Here is an 8,635-nt window from a genome sequence, read left to right as displayed (position 1 = left end):
AATTTCCCCACTGTCAAAATGTTATTTGTGCAAAATCCCAAGATCCAAGGATGAACGGATATTTATTTGGAATAAAAGTGAACTTTTATAATATAAAACGCGTAAACCAGCAAAGTTCGAGTAGACGAGCTGACTGGTGTATAAGAACCCTAAAAATGAACTATTTTCATATAACTGAGTTAAACAAGTAAAAATAAATCATCCGAAAATAATTCGGATGATTTGGGTAATTTTAAACGATTTAACAGTTTCCGGTGCGCTAAAGACGGAAACGGGTCCCGCGGCCAAACAGGGCGTCTAAACCGAGCTCTAATTTCACAACTTTAACTAAATTATCAGTCAACAACTATTTTCGGGTAGTGTGTGACCAAACTCATTTTTGGAACGTAAAAACGGATAACCGTGCTAGGCACGCAAAACGGGAAAAACGACTAATAATAATTTTGACCATTGAACTCTAAACGATATCACAATCTGAGTCCGGAGAAGTGTTTCAGGGTTAACATTGCCCCCAGAACGGGTACAGTCTGGGTTAACAGTGTCCCCAGATGTACCGGTTAACTTGGTTAAAGTTATATTAATAATGAGTGTATAGTAACGATCGTAGGGATCATATTACAGATTGGACGTGTTAACTGATAATGATTGTTGTTACCTGCATGCATGTGCTAAGGTGAGTTTCACGAGCCCCTTTTTCTGAATTGTTTTCAAATATTTTCCCGGGGCGGAAGCATGTTACTATTGAAATGTTTAAGTACATACTAAACGCATGGATTTGCGTGTATTTATAAATATTTGATTGTACGGGAATCGTACGGAATGGGTACAGTACTGGGTTAACAGTGTCCCCAGATGTCCCTAGAAGTGTTTCTGGGTTAACATTGCCCCCGGTGTCCCCAGATGTCCAAAGAGGTGTTTTTGGGTTAAAATTGCCCCCGGAAAGGGTACAGTACTGGGTTAACAGTGTCCCCAGATAATATTATATTATGATATTGATTTATCAAGGTTTACTCAAATTGTGAAACTCACCAACTATTCGTAGTTGACCCGTTTTCTCACATGCTTTTCAGGTACAACTAAGATGAAGTGATTGCTTACGTGCTAAGTGCTTGATGTGTGTAAGATTTGCGTGTGGGATGTTAGGATACATATATTACATAGAATTATGTATCGTATGGTATGATATGTGTATCACCTAGACGGTAATGAAATACGAGATAATGTAATTTGAAGTATATTAATGTATTCAGTTTTCTTTATAAACAATGTGGTTGATATCAGAGGTGTCTGTTGCATCCCGTTTACGTTTCCGCTGCGGTTACGGGGTGTTACAGAACTTGGTATCAGAGCCATTGGTTATAAAGAATTAGGTTGTCTTTAAAAGACACCTAATATATAACCAGTAGCTCAAGTATTATAGGATCTGAATATCAACTAATAATTTATAGTGACGAGATCTGGATGAACTTGGATGGACAAGTGAGTTATTATGGTCCGGAACATAATAACAGACTTGTCTGCACGAGGGAATTCAGGGGAAGTCACGGGGAACATTAATAGGTAAAAATGGCAACATATGTGTAAGGTATATAATATTATTTATGCGTGCTAATGTTTATATATATATATATATATGTGCATATCTTGTGGGTACATCTATTGAGAAATAGGACCCGGATAAGGAACCGGGGGATGAAATAATAAAAAGTACCGAGGATGCTGAGATTTCTAGAGCATCGGTTGATGATAAGTCAGACTTATCGGGCCGTATTTATGATAGTACCAAGTTAGATCTCCCGTTTGACATTAACCAGAAATATCTAGTAACCGTCACTCCCAACCAAAATTGATAAATCCCTTACCCTACCAACACCGGTACCGTATATCCTAATAACCCCATATGTTCACCCGAACCGCCGACCCTCACGTACGGACGGACTTGTACCTGAACCCATTCTTATTCCATTAAGGTAAATAAATAAATAAATAAATAAATAAAATAAAATAAAATAATAATAATAATAATAATAAATTTGATAATGAATGAGCAGATAAAAAATAATATATATAAATATATGTGTATCTCTCACTCTCAAACATATGAGACATACCACCTCCAGTTCGAGAATTACCGATTTTAGCGAACCTAGAACGCCTGTGGACATTGACTGAGCAAGTGATAGAGTTTCCCACAATAGTAATTGATAATATTTGAAGGCAACCCATGTCGCGCGATTACCTTGAACCTTGCAACTCCCTATGTTAACCTTACATCCGTTAGATGCCTATACCCGCGTATACTCGAATAGAATGATTACCCATACACAAAGAGGTGTTGGAATCATTATAGCATAGTTGGTTGTTCGTTTGTAGGTGGTATACCGTGTATGCCGGATATACAAATAGACACGGATATTATAACTCCGTGGTACGTAATCGTTTGGTGCTCACGGTGAGCATGTATCGGTTATGCTGACATGCAGAAGGATATTGAAATCAAGCATACTAAACATTAATCTTTGTTGAGAAAGATCTAAATGTCAGTTGGTGTCAAGGGTTATGAAACATATTTAAAAGTTAACCGATGTCAGGTTAAGTCCATATGTTATTATATTTGTGGGACATATATACTAGATACTGGTATGTGTAATATGTATGATAATATTTGGTGTGTATGTGTACCTGCTGTTGTGATTGAGCTGGTAACGAGTTATACGGTGAGATTAGTATTGATTACTGCGTACGGGATGGGTACGGCATAATGACATAAAAAGAGTAACTCCAATGCTGGAGATTGATATGATTCAATGAATTGCTCAAAGATAGCAGATGATGATACCGAATGTCGTATCACAGATCACTGCTAGTGTTGATGCAAATGTGATCGAAGAATTATAGATCCAGCAATCACATGAATATGAATATTTCAATTCTTAGTGGTATTACTAAGAGTGATAATGTCCCACCGAATACTAGTATGACTACAAGTATTAGTTATAAACTAAACATGAATAGTAGTTGTAATGAATTAGATCCGGTATGAAGGATATGTTTGTTGGTTGTGTTAAGAAAATTATTAATGGTTTACTGTTGGTAAAGGGAGGAATAGATTAGCAAGTGGATAGAAAAGATCGAAATGGTTAAGGATGTTGGTAAGAGTCTTAAACATGGTGTAGTGAAATATGCTACAGATATGTTGGTAGATTATGTTGTATCGTGATGGAACACGATGGTACAAAATTGTAATTAAAAAATTATTACTCAGATGATATGGTCAGAATTTAAAATTCTTGTGCTAGAGCACTTTTATTCGAGTAATTAAGTTCAGAGATTGGAAACTGAGCTATGGAAAATAGAAATGTTGTGTGCTGATCACTTAGAACACGCTAATCGTTTGAAGGAATTGTCATGTCTGGTGACATGGCTAATTACCCCTGAAACTAAGCGAAGTAAGCGCTATATTGGGGACTAACTCCATCGATAAGGAGTATAGTCAATCCTGTAAAATATACAACCTTCGGAAAGGTTGTGTCACAAGCCAACATTGATATATTTGACTCTATGGGAAGCGGAATGGAAGGACGTTAGGTGAGACGTCGAGTGTTAAAGAAGAGAAATGATAATGGTATAGTGCAAGATAGACTTGTGAATAAGTAGGTATGTCCTACAACCCAGAATTATACTAAGACTAGTTCTGGTGTGAAAACATGAACCGCATGAAGGGTCCTTCCCTAAATGTGGAATATATGGTTATAGGCAGGAAGAAGGATGTCGAGTGATAGTAGGCCACAGGTGTGGTAAAGATGGACGTAATGCCCCAATTGTAGAACCAGTTGAAGCCATGTGAACCGGCAACCCCAACCCATTCGTGTACAACCACTCCGAACCCAACAACTTCAATAGCAATCCATCCAAAGAAATCAAATTATGCCAAACAGTTGTACTTGCTATGAATGTGGCAGTACAGAACGTTTCAAGAGAAATTGCCCAAAGTTGAACCAAAGTGTCGTTGGAAGACGAACCTCATGACAAGCATCAACCTCTGATCAAGCAAGGAGCCGTGCTTTTGTGAGTAATGCGAATAAAGCACGTCATGATCCAAAGGCGGTATTAAGTACGTTGTAGTTTTAAATCAATAGGCTTCGGTGATATTTTTACGGTCGTCGATAGAAGTTAGTTCATGTTAACCTCCTATCATTTGAAAAGATACCGATTAGTGAAACTATAGAACCCTATACTGTAGAATCGCTAACGGTAGATCCCTGATGGTTAACTAAATTGTTCAGAATTGTCCTATTATTCTGAACGATTAACCTTCCTTATCGACCTACGACCAGTAAAGTTAAGAAGCTCGACGTAACAGCTAACATGGATTGGCTAATTCAACATGAAGCTGAAATCAAATATGAAAAGAAGATGATTAGAAGCTCTCTTTCGGACGATGAAGCGATTAGATACAGAGAAAAGTGTACGGTATTATGTTACCACTCTAATCTCATCTTGAGATGGTATAATATTTACGTCAAGAAGACGTGGTGTATTTAACAAACGTGATTGCCACAGATTTAAAAGAAAACATATAGAAGATATCCCGGTGGTACGCGAATTTCCACAAGTTCTCCCAGAAGAACTTCCTGGATTACCGCCAACCCGACAGGTCGAATTCAGAATCGATTTAATACCTCAAGCTGGCCCTGTTGCTAAAGCACCTTACCGACTTGCACCAACTGAAATGCAAGAATTAATGGATAAGGTTTTATGCGACCTAGTTAGTCACCATGGGGTGCATCAGTGTTATTTGGGAAATGAAGGACGGAAGTGTTAGGATATGTATTGATTAGGGAAAATTGAATAAAGTGACAATCAAGAATAGGTATTCACTTCTTCGAAGTAAATGATCTGTTTAACCAACTGCAAGGGGCGATTTATTTTTAGAAAATTGATCTTAAATATAGTTATCACCAAATGAAAAATCCAACAGGAGGACGTTGCAACAACAGCGTTTCGGACTCGCTACGGCCATTATGAATTCTTAGTTATGCCTTTCGGGCTAACAAATGCGCCGGCAGCATTCATGGAACTCATGAACCGAGTCTGTAAACTTTATTTAGACAAATTTGTCATAACATTCATTGATGATATTTTGATATATTCGCAACGTAAAGAAGAGCACGAACGACGGTTAAGGAAAATTGTGGAAGTGTTAAAGCAAGAGGAGTTGTACGCGAAGTTTTCGAAATCTGATTTTGAATACCAAAAGCACAATTCCTTGGGCATGTTGTAAAGCATCAAGGAATACACGCTGATCCGAGTAAGATAGAAACCATTAAAATTGGCAGTCACCCAAGGCGCCAAAGGAAATGCGCCAATTTTTAGGACTAGCCGGAGACTATCAGCGGTTTATTAAAGAAATTTTAGCATTACCCAACTCATAATCCTTTGTACGACGCAAAATGTACAAATTTTATAGATGATAAGAGACCGCAGTCTCATATTCATCGAAGATGGGTCGAGTTATTAAGCGATTATGACTGTGACATCCGTTATCACCCCGGCAAGGCTAACGTCGTAGCCGATGCCTTGAGTAGGAAAGATCGGTTTAAGCCATTACGAGTGCGAGCGCTGGGGATGATAGTCCAGTCGAACCTTTCGGACCTGATTCGAGTCGCTCAACGTGAGGCGTTGAAAGAGGAACAATTGGAAAAGGAGGGACTTTACGGAAACAAGAAGAATTTCGAACAGCGCGTGGACGAAATTCTCTATTTCAAAAATTGGGTTTGGATCCCGACCCTCCATGACCTTCGTGAATTAACCATGGACGAAGCGCATAGATTGTAATATTCCATACATCCGGGATCAGATTAGACTATTGATGATACGAATAACTGAAAGGATTTTATTAATGGCCGAGTTTGGAGAGAGATATGGTTACGTATGTTGGTGAATATTTAAGTTATGCAAGAGATAATGCTGCACACCGAAAACCCTAGGGGACGCCACAACGACAGAAAATTCACCAATGATAGTGGGAATAAATTACAATGGATTTCGGGACGCAAATTCCCAAGATATATCAAAGGAATGAGGTAAATTGGGTAATCGCGGATCAATTAACCAATCCTCGCATTTCATCCCAATCCATGACGATTACCACAATGAATTCTCGCTCAAATTCATGATGGTGAAATGGTACCTCGTCGTGGGGTACCATTTTCAATTATCTCAGATCGAAATAGTCATCCTACTTCCATTATTGGAAGGCGGGGAAGGAAGCATCGAGAGCTTGAAGCTTTCTATGGGTGAAGTGTTTATCACCAATTTGTTAAATTGAAAATAGGCGTCAATCAAGCCATAAGATTTGAATTGATTCGAGAAACAACTAATCGGATTTATAATGTTTAAGGTAAGTTGAAAGCCGCGCGAGATGGGCAAAGGATTTATGCCAACATTCAAAGGAAACCATTGTCGCCGGAAAGAGGTGACAAGGTATTTTTAAGGCATCACCTTAGAGAGGTGATATGAGGTTTGGCAAAACCGAAAATAGCTCCTTAATATATTGGGCCTCATGAGACTATCTCCATGATTGGTCATTTAGTTTATCGATTAAAGTACTCCAGGGGCTAAGTACTATACATGATGCTTTGCCATGTATACGGATTGAAAAGTACCTAAGCGATGAGGCAACGAAAGTACTAGTAACGGAGGTACTCATGGAAGACATACTTGATATCATAAATAATTCCGTAGAGATAGTAGACGGGAAAACTAAACAGTTTGGACATACCAAGCTTTATTGATTAAGATTAAGTGGAATTCACAGCGAAGACCAGATTATACCTGGTAACGCGAGAGTGAATTCTGAAGGAAAAACCCCCCACCTTTCTCTCGGAAGGGGATAGTGGGCGTGTAAAATTTCGAGGACGAAATTTCTTAACGGGGGGAGAATGTAACGATTCCGACGAAAACCGGTATACCCTAACCGGTAGACAATAGTTACGTCATATTTAATGTCTGGTACATGAATTACCATAGTAATTATACGAGAATACATGTTCACTGTATTGATTGTACGTGAATATATAATTCATCGTATTGTATATGCGATCAATCGATCGATAGTTATTGAAACCCGAAAGAATCGAGGGTTCAATTATAGACGATATCTATAATATTTAGTGATGTTTACGAAGTATTAAAGCTTCGGGATAAGTGAATTAAAGCACAGAAAAAGAATTCTCGATTTAATGTACGTCGGTACGTTAAACGAAACCTTTAATACCAAACCGAGCAAGAGACGATCGATTAATAATATGATGTTTTAAGTTAATAAATGTCATGGTTTAAGTTTTTAAAGTTTTTAAATCGGTTTTATATAAATTTCATTTTTAAGCCGAAAAATGACCGTTTTAGCCTCGTTTTAAGCCGAATTAAACATTTAACCGAAAAACGAACCGAACCAGATTATCCAAAACATTATCCGGATTACGAGAATCCAAATGAGTGGCCAAGAATAGAGAGGTGGGTCCCACCCCACCACCTCCTTATTTCCGATCGGAATGGGGGTGTTATCCCCTAGCTTTCATTTATTTTTTTTACACAAACCCTTCAAGATCCATCAATCCTCTCCAAAGTATGAACTAAAACCTGAGATTTTAGCAAGAAAACCGAGGTAAAAAGTCGAGTTATTTACGTTTCTGTCTTCGTTTCTTGAGTTTATTTGCAAGAAAATGAGGTTTCAAAGATGAAAACCGATTCTTGCATGATCAAGTGATGTATACGGGTTATACAAGGGATCTTGGTCCAAGAAAGGGGTTAAACGAACCAAGAACGAATTTTTACGGTTTAAATCTTTGTTTTTAAAGCAATAACCGAAACTATAGTGTAAGAGGCTTGATCGTGAGTGTAACTTGCTTGGTATTGTGGTATGTTGGTTGTAGACTCTGTGTTTAGTGGTAGATAAGGCGGAAAGACGAGTTTGTAGCTTGTAGTGGCGGAAAACGAAAGGTATATTCGGTTTATGTTCGGTTTTGGAGTTTTTGGACAGATTGTTGATGGTTTGGAGTTAGGTCATGAAATTTTGCAGAGGTGTTAAATACATGAAAATATGAGTTCTGTGAATTTTTGGTAATTTTTGGACAAAGGATGAATATTTGGTGAATTTAATGCTCGATTTTGGCCAAAAATGGTGAAAAATAGTTAAATATCATGAAAAAATTCTGGAAAATAGCAGATAAGCTTTTAATAATATGTATAAGTCACATACAAAATTTTAGGTCAGTTGGAGAAGTCTAAGTAGGCTTTTCGGTTAAACGAGTTCTAGGGTTTTCTAGCCCGGTTTTGGTGAAAATGGCTTGTAAAAGAAGATTTTGGTTCTGGAAAACTTACAGAGGACTATGTAGATGGCAGGGGACATCCAGGAAAAGTTTGGGATTTTTCTAAGGTCGTTTGGTATTTACGACATATTTAGTGTTTAAATGGTGTTTAAAAATAGATAAATAAATTTTAAATATAAAAATTAATTCTGGAAGTATTTTTATAAATTTCCCCACTGTCAAAATGTTATTTGTGCAAAATCTCAAGATCCGAGGATGAACGGATATTTATTTGGAATGAAAGTGAACTTTTATAATATAAA

This window comes from Bidens hawaiensis, unplaced genomic scaffold (genome assembly GCF_021521415.1).
Source record: "Bidens hawaiensis isolate Kalapana, Puna unplaced genomic scaffold, B.hawaiensis_p1.1 tig00003217_1, whole genome shotgun sequence".
In the NCBI taxonomy this organism is placed as follows: Eukaryota; Viridiplantae; Streptophyta; class Magnoliopsida; order Asterales; family Asteraceae; genus Bidens; species Bidens hawaiensis.
The sequence above is the reverse complement of the archived record's forward strand: the minus strand, read 5'-3'. Positions refer to the sequence as shown.